Below are 14053 nucleotides of genomic sequence, written 5' to 3'. Positions count from 1 at the left end.
TGAAAAACATTTTATGCTAATTGCTAACTGCATAAATAAAGCCCATGAAGAATTAAAGTATTTCACTAAAATTGTTCATAAATAAAACCCTAATATAGAAATATTGTAATAATACTTTTTACCTGGTCATGACCAAACTTATTTTCTTCAGAAAATTTGGTCTTTTTGGGTGGACCATCTTCTTTAGCTGGAAGTAGTGGTTGTTCCCCTGCTGCAATATTTAGTTTTGGTTCCTTCTCTGGTGTGTTTATTCCTGCTTCCAAAACAACATGCAAGAATATATTAATAGCTATGATTGTCATTAGAACCTATGCTATGATCTACAAGATTCTTTTAAATATTGCAGGTTTTCCTCTTACAGCAAAACTCTTTTTGAAACTGAACAGGTACAAAGGTGACAGCCCACTTATCTCTGAAGCAGAGCAAACTCTATAAATACATTAAAAAACGTACTCTTCTTTCTTGTTTAGCTAACCTTATTCTGCCCTAAACAGTAATCAATAACTAGATCTCTCTAGTATTTCACTCGGAAATTTTACACCACATTGTACAAAACAAAATCATGGCCTCAATTCTTGCTCCAAAATAATTAATTTCCAAATATTCCTCTTTTCCCTGTCTCTAATTAAGAATATATTTGTCATGTTGCTCAGATAAGATGTCTATTATTTCCAATTATTGCACAACATATAATAAATATTGAATCAAATAGTTTTCATCATACCTCTAGACTACTGAAATCAATGGGACTTATGTTATTCATGACTAATTAAATCCCACTGATTTCAATAGATATAATGTAGGCATAACTATTTTATAATTCATTTAAAAGAAAAAGCACCAGCTTAATCACACAAAGATAAATAATGCTGAGGCACAGACTAAAATTTGTTTTGTACTTAAATGCTACAATAGTATGTACTAATAATACAATTAATATTCAGCCTGACTGAGCCTCTTAATGTAGCCGGGTTAGTACACATGAAAGAAAAGAATGCAATTATAACTTCCTAGATCATAAGAAAATTCTTTGCAGCATCAATTTGTAGGGTAGTCTCTTTTGCTTGGCTGAATATTTCAACAGCATTGAGTAGTCTGGTCACATACATCTCATGACAAACACAAAACCTCATTTACCAACCATTCCAATCTCATCATAGTGTGGCATCATCTGACCTTTTTTCTGCTGTTTATTATGAGTATTTCTAATTTTAACTTTCAATTTTCACCATCTTCCAGTCAATTTGCAACTAAATTATTTCCAGGGTGAGGACACTATCACTGGACAACTGGGTGCAAATACATCTTGAAATGCAATGACGCTAAACCATTGATTGCTATCAGACCCAACATAAATATATTGTCCAGGGGAGACGCATAAAGGATCTTGATTTTTAAAATCCACACAGAGTTCATTTAAAGAACAAACTGACCTCACTGTATAATGTCTCAGTTTTAATTTTAAAATAGAGTCATGATTGTAACTGATGAAAAGCTTGCAGAATACTTATAATGAACAGAAAGCATATTGGTGGAGAGAGGAATACAATAAACATTTCTGTTAAAAGAACCCTTTTTATTTGAAGAATAACAGAAAACCCTGTAAGAATAAGTAAATTCAGAAGCAGCAAAATATATTGCATGTGGATATCTTCAAAATATATACATTTTATTAGAAATACATTAAAATAGTCTATATATATGAATACTATATATTTCAGTGTATTATTCCCCTATTAAACCTAGGAAACAAAATAGAATGAGTAAAGCTTTAAAAATAAAACTAGAATTACAGATTGATTAAAGATCAACATTATTCAAATAAATTGCAAATGGAAAAAGCCCTGTTTGGATTTCTTTTATAAAGGTTTAAGATTTTCAGAATCTTAAGGGTCTAGAAGGTTAAAGCATTTCAAATATTAATAATCATGTTTTAAAACAAAAAAAATCCATTTCTTATACCAATCATTTTACCCTTAAATTAAATTAGCACAAACAAAGCATTTTCCTTATTAAAATGCATTAAAATGCCCTAAGCTCTGTAGGCAGTAGCAAAATGGTATGAATAATATTTGAGGATGCTTTGTATACCTTGTCACATTCCATTCCTGTGCCTCTTCTCTGATTATGGGATTCAGGAGTATAAGAGGACTATATTGAAAGTTTGGGTCAGGAATTCCAAGATTCTTACTCATCTATCATTTTGTATTTGGAATATACAGTACCCACCTTATCCACGAAAGACTACTGGGTGATCTTGGGCCACTTTATTCTCTCTCAGCCCAACTAACCTCATAGGGTTGTTGTGTCGGAAATAGGAGAGGGAAGGTGTGCTAGATATGTTTGCTGCCTTGAGTTATTTGTAAAAATAATAAATGTGGGATACAAACTTGTTCTAAGAATTGTGATTATCAAGAAGGGTGTAAATGTTAGGCCCAGACATGCTTAAAAATGATTTAGTACGTAATGTATCAGAGTTTCCCTTTAAAGTAGTGGTGACATTTTTCAGGTTTCTGTGCAAGGCCAATCTATGCTTATTGAAAGCCACATCTTTATTGCAACTCATTAAAGCAGTCACATCTTTCTTTAGGTTTACATGGATCTTCATCACATATATCACAAGTATCAATTGTTCAGTTTATTTTCCTTGTCATCCCCAACTGTATTATACTTTAATGACATTAATTTTCAGATTCATAATCCTGAATCTGTATAAAACCAGTCTAATATTGTATTTTCTGCAAACCGTTTAGATTCTGAACCAATATCTATATAAAATACTTCAAGCATAGCGACAATTCCAACCAACATACTTCTAATGTCACCAGAAAGGTGCTGCTGTTCTGTACATTCAAAATGATCACTTTCTAATCTTTAAACATACAACTAATTCTTTACATTTTCTTATACAACACAAGGCAAGCTAAAGCATTTCTTAATCCTCATCCAACTGCCCTCCGCCCAAATTCTTCTCTATCATCTGGAGTTTGTTTCTATCCATTATGTTCTCAGTACTGAATACCGCAAAATATTTTTGTATAATAGAAGATTTCATATTAATGGGGGGAGGGGGCTGTGAGTTCCTTTCCTAAAATGATAGTCAATGCTATTAAGACTCTGCCAAAGACACTTTATTTGATCCTTGTTCTTTAGTATCGAATTCGATACTAAAGGATCCGCGGAGGATCGAGGGACTCACGAGAGGTGAAAGGAAGAGGAATTGTGTGGTGGGAGACTTGTGGAGCTCTCCATTACACCCTCAAAAAACGCCACCCCTGGAATGGATGGACGATGCCCAGGATATAGGTATGGGCTCTAGGAGACCAGGTGATGAGCCCGCAGAGGCGGAGGTTGGAAATAACGGCAAGGACGAGCTGCCCATAGGCAGAATCAATGGGCATGCGATGACAACCCGGTCGCGCCGAAAAGGAGAAAGAGACATCTTACCAACATACTTGGCGTGGAAGCACAAGATTATGAAAAAAGAACACTCGCATTTGCAGCAGAAGGATCCTCCCGTGAAAAACAAATATGGGGACCCATGTGGAGTGGGGACCATGACCATCAGCAGCAGATTGGATGGCAGAATGCCATTGAGATGACAGTGATAGTGAACGCCGAAAATGGTGACAAGGGAAGAGATATTAGGTTGAATGGTAGGCAAACGGGGATGGCTCACGTAAAAAGGGACAGGAGAGCAGAAGACAGTGAACGAAGAGAGATGCCCGGGTCACAGCCCCAGGGGGCAGGGGGAATCGATTGGAGTCCGAATGGAGTATATGGTGAGATTAGGAGGAGATTGAATGGCCCGCACCCCAGGACCCCTGGCGAGAAGAGTTATGCACAAGAGGGAGAGGAGAGTATAGAAACAGCTACCCCCCAAAAAAGGGGGGAGAGAACCCCACTTAGTCCAAGAATTAGTGATGGAAAGAGTGTACGAGGTAGGAACAGGAAAGGGCTGGGTGCTGGTGTCAAGGATACGTCTAGAGTGCAAGCTGATCGGCTGGGACCGATGCCGCGATCCAGAAGCCGGATGCAGACGCTTGGTGATCTTATATAAGTTCTTTCCCATTGACTGACTTTAACCCTGACGATGTCGGAAGTTTCCAATGAAAGCTTGGTTTTATTAAAAAAAATTCCTTATTGGATTCTCCTGGTGATCGTAATTGGTTTATTTTGTGACATGGATGCACCCAGGAGTCGAATTTTTACTGATATTATTAATCATATATATATATATATATATATATATTAAGAATAATGCTAAAAATAAACAAATGATTCCTGGGTATATTCATATTGAACAGCGAACAAACTTGATCACCAGGAAGAATTATAAAACTATAAAAGTTTTAATAGATAAAAACCAAGCTTTCGTCGGTATCTTCCGACATCGTCAGGGCCAAATGCCAGTCCATATATATATATATTACAATAGTCTACTATTACCGCATCATATTACCAATGTTCAAAAGAATTCCACCATTTTATGGAGACATAAAATTGCTTTGCCATTACTACTGTCCATAGATTAAGGCCCTCAAAAAAGTCTATATTTTGATCAGTTTTCACTTCAGATTTTCTGCCTTGTACATTTCATCCATTGTTGTGTGTGTTTCAGTGCAACGAGTTCTTCAAAAAAACCACAAGAAGATGGTCAGGCAATGCCTACAGAAAAAAGGGTGCTTGGGTTAAATTGTATTTATAGCCTGAGCCAGAACTGCTGGACATAGCAGCTGGAAATTTCCTCTGAGACAGTCAGATTCCATTAGGATTCCTGAGCCTTCAAAGGAGATTATTTCTAGTATGTTTCCAACCACTTTAGAAGGTCAGAAATCTCTGAAAATGCAGAGTGATATTTCCATATGACAGAACAGTGGTCAGTCCCTCTGGCAGGAGAAGCCAAGTGGAAGCAATTAAAGTTAAAGTGANATGAATGTGATTTCATCGAAACGTCGCTATGATACTTCTAATCTTACACGGGAGAAAACCCGAATGACCAAAGACTCACATATATATATATATATATATATATATATATATATATATATATATATATATATATATATATATATATATATATATATATATATATATATATATATATATATATATATATATATATATATATGAATACTATATATTTCAGTGTATTATTCCCCTATTAAACCTAGGAAACAAAACAGAATGAGTAAAGCTTTAAAAATAAAACTAGAATTACAGATTGATTAAAGATCAACATTATTCAAATAAATTGCAAATGGAAAAAGCCCTGTTTGGATTTCTTTTATAAAGGTTTAAGATTTTCAGAATCTTAAGGGTCTAGGAGGTTAAAGCATTTCAAATATTAATAATCATGTTTTAAAACAAAAAAAATCCATCTCTTATACCAATCATTTTACCCTTAAATTAAATTAGCACAAACAAAGCATTTTCCTTATTAAAATGCATTAAAATGCCCTAAGCTCTGTAGGCAGTAGCAAAATGGTATGAATAATATTTGAGGATGCTTTGTATACCTTGTCACATTCCATTCCTGTGCCTCTTCTCTGATTATGGGATTCAGGAGTATAAGAGGACTATATTGAAAGTTTGGGTCAGGAATTCCAAGATTCTTACTCATCCTATCATTTTGTATTTGGAATATACAGTACCCACCTTATCCAAGAAAGACTACTGGGTGATCTTGGGCCACTTTATTCTCTCTCAGCCCAACTAACCTCATAGGGTTGTTGTGTCGGAAATAGGAGAGGGAAGGTGTGCTAGATATGTTTGCTGCCTTGAGTTATTTGTAAAAATAATAAATGTGGGATACAAACTTGTTCTAAGAATTGTGATTATCAAGGAGGGTGTAAATGTTAGGCCCAGACATGCTTAAAAATGATTTAGAACGTAATGTATCAGAGTTTCCCTTTAAAGTAGTGGTGACATTTTTCAGGTTTCTGTGCAAGGCCAATCTATGCTTATTGAAAGCCACATCTTTATTGCAACTCATTAAAGCAGTCACATCTTTCTTTAGGTTTACATGGATCTTCATCACATATATCACAAGTATCAATTGTTCACTTTATTTTCCTTGTCATCCCCAACTGTATTATACTTTAATGACATTAATTTTCAGATTCATAATCCTGAATCTGTATAAAACCAGTCTAATATTGTATTTTCTGCAAACCGTTTAGATTCTGAACCAATATCTATATAAAATACTTCAAGCATAGCGACAATTCCAACCAACATACTTCTAATGTCACCAGAAAGGTGCTGCTGTTCTGTACATTCAAAATGATCACTTTCTAATCTTTAAACATACAACTTTCTAATAAAGTCCAAATTAAAAAGAAACTAATTCTTTACATTTTCTTATACAACACAAGACAAGCTAAAGCATTTCTTAATCCTCATCCAACTGCCCTCCGCCCAAATTCTTCTCTATCATCTGAAGTTTGTTTCTATCCATTATGTTCTCAGTACTGAATACCGCAAAATATTTTTGTAGAAGATTTCATATTAATAGAAGATTTCATATTAATGGGGGGAGGGGGCTGTGAGTTCCTTTCCTAAAATGATAGTCAATGCTATTAAGACTCTGCCAAAGACACTTTATTTGATCCTTGTTCTTTAGTATCGAATTCGATACTAAAGGATCCGCGGAGGATCGAGGGACTTACGAGAGGTGAAATGAAGAGGAATGGTGTGGTGGGAGACTTGTGGAGCTCTCCATTACACCCTCAAAAAAGCCACCCCTGGAATGGATGGACGATGCCCAGGATATAGGTATGGGCTCTAGGAGACCAGGTGATGAGCCCGCAGAGGCGGAGGTTGGAAATAACGGCAAGGACGAGCCGCCCATAGGCAGAATCAATGGGCATGCGATGACAACCCGGTCGCGCCGAAAAGGAGAAATAGACATCTTACCAACATACTTGGCGTGGAAGCACAAGGTTATGAAAAAAGAACACTCGCATTTGCAGCAGAAGGATCCTCCTGTGAAAAACAAATATGGGGGACCCATGTGGAGTGGGGACCATGACCATCAGCAGCAGATTGGATGGCAGAATGCCATTGAGATGACAGTGATAGCGAACGCCGAAAATGGTGACAAGGGAAGAGATATTAGGTTGAATGGTAGGCAAACGGGGATGGCTCACGTAAAAAGGGACAGGAGAGCAGAAGACAGTGAACGAAGAGAGATGCCCGGGTCACAGCCCCAGGGGGCAGGGGGAATCGATTGGAGTCCGAATGGAGTATATGGTGAGATTAGGAGGAGATTGAATGGCCCGCACCCCAGGACCCCTGGCGAGAAGAGTTATGCACAAGAGGGAGAGGAGAGTATAGAAACAGCTACCCCCCAAAAAAGGGTGAACCCCACTTAGTCCAAGAATTAGTGATGGAAAGAGTGTACGAGGTAGGAACAGGAAAGGGCTGGGTGCTGGTGTCAAGGATACGTCTAGAGTGCAAGCTGATTGGCTGGGACCAATGCCGCGATCCAGAAGCCGGATGCAGACGCTTGGTGATCTTATATAAGTTCTTTCCCATTGACTGACTTTAACCCTGACGATGTCGGAAGTTTCCAATGAAAGCTTGGTTTTATTAAAAAAAATTCCTTATTGGATTCTCCTGGTGATCGTAATTGGTTTATTTTGTGACATGGATGCACCCAGGAGTCGAATTTTTACTGATATTATTAATCATATATATATATATATATTAAGAATAATGCTAAAAATAAACAAATGATTCCTGGGTATATTCATATCGAACAGCGAACAAACTTGATCACCAGGAAGAATTATAAAACTATAAAAGTTTTAATAGATAAAAACCAAGCTTTCGTCGATATCTTCCGACATCGTCAGGGCCAAATGCCAGTCCATATATATATATTACAATAGTCTACTATTACCGCATCATATTACCAATGTTCAAAAGAATTCCACCATTTTATGGAGACATAAAATTGCTTTGCCATTACTACTGTCCATAGATTAAGGCCCTCAAAAAAGTCTATATTTTGATCAGTTTTCACTTCAGATTTTCTGCCTTGTGCATTTTATCCATTGTTGTGTGTGTTTCAGTGCAACGAGTTCTTCAAAAAAAACACAAGAAGATGGTCAGGCAATGCCTACAGAAAAAAGGGTGCTTGGGTTAAATTGTATTTATAGCCTGAGCCAGAACTGCTGGACATGCGTCGACCTTTAAAGGAGACTCTGTCAGTCTAAGGTAATCCTAAGGACTCGGAAGTTTCCTCTAATAAAGATCATACAAAGGTTGGTGAAATCTTCCAGTCTTTAGAGACTTTTACGTCTCACTATAAAGGTATACTGTCTTGTCACCAGTCAGGGAGACCGTCCTCTTCGGTTCACCTTCGTTAATTTCAATTTCACTAACATAGAAAGTATAGACAGTAAAAATTACTCATAGAAGACCATTCATATGGCAGTTATTGGGTATGATACAAACATGGATATGTTTGCTGGTTTGAGTTATTTGTAAAAATAACAAAAAATGTGGGATGCAAATAAATAAATAAAATCTGCATTATCTCACTTAGAAATGTCCTATGAATGATCATTATTTATGAATAATTTTCATTGTTAGCACCCACTTTCTACATTTCTTTCTTCTGAACTCTTTTTATTATTTCCTTTCCAGCCCCCATTCTCTTCTCAATATAATATTCTATGCAACTGATGATTGCACAGATTGTAGATCAGATTATAGTCCATAAAAGATTATGCTATAATGAATGTATTAGTTTTTATGGGATTGCAATATTCTTGCCATCAGAATTACTGATAACTGTAACATGCATTCCTCTCCCATATTCAATATTAGTGTTCTTAAACAATTGCAACATACAGCAATAAAATACTGTGCTGCTCTATAAACTTATAAACTTCTTTAAATTATCACTTTTTGCTTTTAATCTGGATTTCATAATTAAAATGTGAATATTACAATGTTACAACTATAGCATATAATATATTTTGTTTTGTCATTTTAAATATTACATATACCCTTTAAAAAATCTGGTTGTCAGAAATTACTGAGAATAAAATTGTGCCGGGAATCTGGCTAATCAAATCAATTTACTTGTTTAATTTATTTATTATGTTATGTGAACTAGAATTTCTGCATAACCTCTCTCAGGCCAGCTAGTCAGTTGACTAAAAGAGATACAAACTAGAATGCCTGTTTGATGCTTTGTGGCAGGCAAATCACACATAAAAAGAAATTCTGCTATTTGTTCAGCTATTTTCTTTAGTGGCCCGTGGCCCAGGGTTGGGGACCCCTGAACTAACATAATATTTGTTTATGATGAATCAAAATTGTTTAGAGTTGTTCATTTTACTCTTTGGAGGGAGAGGGAGCTTGGTTGATGTTCCCTTATGGAGCCCTTCAAAATTTGATGACCTACTACTCAGTATCTGTAATATGTAAAATTCAAGATGAGGTACCATCAATATGAGATATTATCTAATTATACATCTCCATTTTGGTCGTCATGGAAATACCGTGGAAATTTTACTGGGAGACTCTATGGACTTGGATGGGATAAGCAGGCTGAAATCAAAAGCTAACAAGGCAGATATGATTCAATATTCTTAAAGCAGAATTAGCTTATTCTATATGCTCAATCTCACTAGGAATGTTTACCTTTTTTTACATAGAATGTTATTTTTATTCCAGACAAAACCTATACTGACAACTGAAGTAGTATTTAAGCAATGTCAAAAAGATAATTCTAGATTTGTTTGGCAAGACAAGAAACCAAGAATTATATATAAACTGCTCTTGCATGCTAAAGAAAGAGAAGGCTAGAACTACCTGATTTATAATTATACTTTGTAGCATGTCGCTTAATATAAATGAACAAATGAGTGACTTCAAGAAAGAGGTGTTATTGGAATTGGAAGGACATGATTTAAGATTTTGTTGGCATGCCTATTTTTATTATGATAATGTCAAGGTTAATGTACATTTTAAAAATAACTTATTAGATTTTCCATATTGACAATTTGGAATAGGTATAAGGCAAAATTGTCTCTTAAAAAAGAGACACTTTTAATATTCTTTAATAAATACACAATTCTATTAAAATCCCTTTATAGTTGTCACCCCAATAAGTTTTTTTTAAAAGAATGGAAATTAAATTTAAACAAAATGATTAAATGATGCTGATCTGTTGAATTTTTTTTCTCAAGGAGAAAATCTGGAGTTGGAAGTTTCTACATATTATTGATTTCTTTATGCTTAGTTAATGGAAAGATTTAAGTCTGATTTAAAAATTATGAGTTTGAAGGTGGTAAAACTGATGGGGCAATGCGCTGACATTTATAAAGCACTATGGAGTGGTATAAAAGTCTAAGTGCTATTGCTATGTCATTCAGAATAGAATAGAGCTGGAAGGGACCTTGGAGGTCTTCTAGTCCACCCTCCCCCCCGCTCAAGGATAGATGTGGAGTTGTGTATAAAGGATGATCATTTATTAAAACTTTTTAATCCATAAAAATATGATTACTAAGATGTATACATTTTTATTGAAAATAGAAACAGAGGATAAACAAATTAAAGATTGTATGAGAAAATGGGCAAAAGTACAAGGGAATTTCAAATGTACAAGGGAATTTCAAATATTTGTTGGAAATATAATCAAACAGAGGGCATATTCTTTCATCTTTGGTGGACAAGCAAGAAAACTAGAAAATACTGACATCAAGTATGTCTTCTAATTCAGAAGATTTGAAAAGTGAATACACAGATGAAACCAGAGATTTCTCTTTTTTTAATGGACAAATAAATGGAAACATGTTACAGAGACTTTGCTTTGGTACATGATAAAAGCAGTGAGCCTTTTATATGCACAGTGGTGAAAGGACTGATAAATATCTACAATGGAGCAATGATGGTGAAGCTGATAGAATTGGCAGAGATGGCAAAATTGACAGCTTTGATTAAAGAAAAGACTAATCTATTTTATTTCTACATGGAAACCATTTTGGATTTTTGGGGAGAAACTGAAAGAAATGAAAATATCAATTTTGGAATTTGATTATTAGAATTATACATGATTATATAATAGTAATGTAGGCAAATGTTAACCTTAGAGTAAAAACTTAATGCATTTTCGTTAGTCATATCTCTACCAAAGAAAGTCATTCTTTTTTATTTATTTGTCTTAATTTTTCTTTTCTCTTTTGCACATATATCCTCTTCTGGAGGAAGAAATTTGTCTCATTATCAAGCACACCCAATTAGTTATAACCCATTGACTCTGTATGCATGGCATGCTTACTCATACTTTAACTGATTCTTTCTGGATTTCTAAATAAAAATGTGTAGGTATGCCTCATAAGAATGGAATAGTAAATTATTCTTACATAAACTAGAACTGTGTGATTCATATAATCATCAATTTTATAATTCTTTAATCCTAAAATAACAAAAGATTATGAATTTGTTAACATAAATAAGTTGTTAGTTAAGATTACAAGAGGGGAAATCAATTAAATATACAAACTTGTCAAATAAAGCACTACAAACATCCTATAAAACATTTATATTTATAAACCAAATAACCTGATAGGGACTAGGGTTTCTGACATCAATTACTGTAATTAAAATACACTATGATACTCAAAAATTATAGAAAACAGTATAAAATCTTTCTAATTAGAATTTAACTAAAGAATAATTTTATTGCACAATAAATGGTGATTTTCCATTATTTCTTATATTTACCACCTTGTTAAATAGTGTTCCCTTTAGCCATGTTAGAAATTTATTACATTTTCTATGCAAATGTATTAATCTGGATAAATTCCATAATAATTACTACACTGTGTTGAGTTGTAATTTGGATTATAATTAATCTAAAGTGGCACTAGAATTAAATGACAATATAAATGAGGTATTAGAAGGCTCTTGTCTTCTAAATCAATATTCAGTAAACATAGTTTTCTTATTGCCAAGTCTTCTTTGAAAGCCTCCATCTGAGATAAGGAAAGCAATACAGAACAACAATTTATATAAATGCTTGAGCAACAAACATGTTAATCCCTTCTTTTCTAATGCATTATATGCTAAAAAGGGGTGAGAGCACTTTTCTGTCTAGCTTGTTAAGGCTATGATTAACTTGTTGGTTTTCTGGGACTTCTTTGCCAATACTTAATTCAGGAGAAGAAAATCCAAATTAACATTCAATTATACATAAGCAGTTATGCAGTCATTAAACATAGTTGTCAGCTGTGTTGAGAATTAACCTCATTGAATGAATACTTTATATGCAGAATTAATTTAGAGAATTCTATTGTAGCATTCAAAAGGTCAGTTTGAGAATTTGAAATGTGAACTAATTTTTTCTAAGCTTCTTACAAAAGCATCTGCCTTTAGCATCTAAAGGTGTTCTAGTGCACCACAGGACAACTGGAGCATAGGTGAGGCTAATTAAACTTGAATTTGATGTTCATAGAACTTGCTATCTATGTTTCTGAAGTCTAACACTTCTGCCTATTACCCTATTAAAATGCACTTAATCAAACAACTCAGATGATTTATAGCAAATATTTTAGACAGAAAACACATCAGAAATATAACACTTACTTAACAGAGCACAACATGAAGAAGCCAGATGTTTCACAAATAAAATTTCTCTTTTTCCATTACACTCCTATAGTGACCCCAGTAACAAACCGAAGCAGCATGTCTTTCAATACCGCTTTTAGATTCACCTTCCAAAGAAAGGGCATGTATATTTTAAATAATCTCTACAGAGCAAGCTCTGTTATGAACAGCTCTTCTTCAGGTTCTTGATTTCAAAAGCTAAGCAGTTGACATATATCTATGAGACAAATTTTTATTTCTTAAATATTACTGAATTTTGCATAAAGAAAAACCAGTGTTTTCATACTTCTACTGTTTACAAAGTAAACAATAATTTAATAGTATCTTTAAGTAATGGTTCATTTAGATGAAAATAAATTTGTATGTAAAATAATAATTCCTGATTAACTGAATGTCTTTATGGTGAATACAAGCTCTTTTATCGTCTGTTGTCATTTGGATTCAAGGAAAAGATATATGAGCACCTGAAACTAATAGCTTTCAACCTGCTTCAGCACCTCTTCTGCTTCAGTGAATCCAGCATAATATAACAGAATAGCGTGCAGCAAAAGTAGCCAATGTAATATTCATTGTGACCATAGATTTCCATCTCATAAATAAAAAGCATGGATGGAGTCACATTTTGCCAAATCAAATACAGAAAAAGCTTTGTGTATCCATGCCAGATGCTGGCCTTGGGTTTGTTTGTGCATAAGTAAATGTCATGACATGGGAGTTCTGTTTTCAAAGACAGTAGCTTTCATTGCAGAGCTTTGTATATTCTTAAAGATCAATATTTCCCAGCTCATAATCTGTTTTCAATGATATTTCCTTCTTCTTGGCCAAATCATCTGTAAACCTTTTCATAGATTTTCTGTATTTTTCCCCCTGTAAATACCAGATAAATGGCCACGTAGAGGGAAGATTCCTGAATCTAAGTGATCATATATCAAGAACAGAAAGCTGATGGGGGGTGGGTGGGTGGGAAGTATTCCCATTGTTTTAGGGCTCTGCAAAGAGATGAAACATGAATGCAGAGGAAATTCCTCAAGTAGTGTGGAATCTTATGAAAAATTAATATGCCATCAGAGGAATACAAGTACAGCTAAGATTAATGAAAGGTGCTTAAAAAAATTACAAGTACACAAACTGATTTGATTAAAAAATAATCTCACTAGTTGTTTTATAATATTCTTCAGCTTATCCACATCTATCCTGTCAGATGGTTATGATTAAAAATAGGTCAATGTCAGGCTACTGATAAAAATCACATGCAAAATACACATGCAATAGATAATACCAGGAATGTCCAGACAATTTTAAATTAAACAAGCAAACAAACAAACTATTTAAAACCCATTTTAAAAGAGTGGGAGAAAAAAAAAATCTAGCATCTTACCAGAGTCTTTACTAGCTTTTCTGCCTTCACTTTTATTTCTCTCTTTCT

Source organism: Protobothrops mucrosquamatus, unplaced genomic scaffold (assembly GCF_001527695.2).
Source record: "Protobothrops mucrosquamatus isolate PMUCROS unplaced genomic scaffold, P.Mucros_1.0 scaffold144, whole genome shotgun sequence".
Lineage (NCBI taxonomy): Eukaryota > Metazoa > Chordata > Lepidosauria > Squamata > Viperidae > Protobothrops > Protobothrops mucrosquamatus.
Note: the sequence above shows the minus strand (reverse complement) of the source record.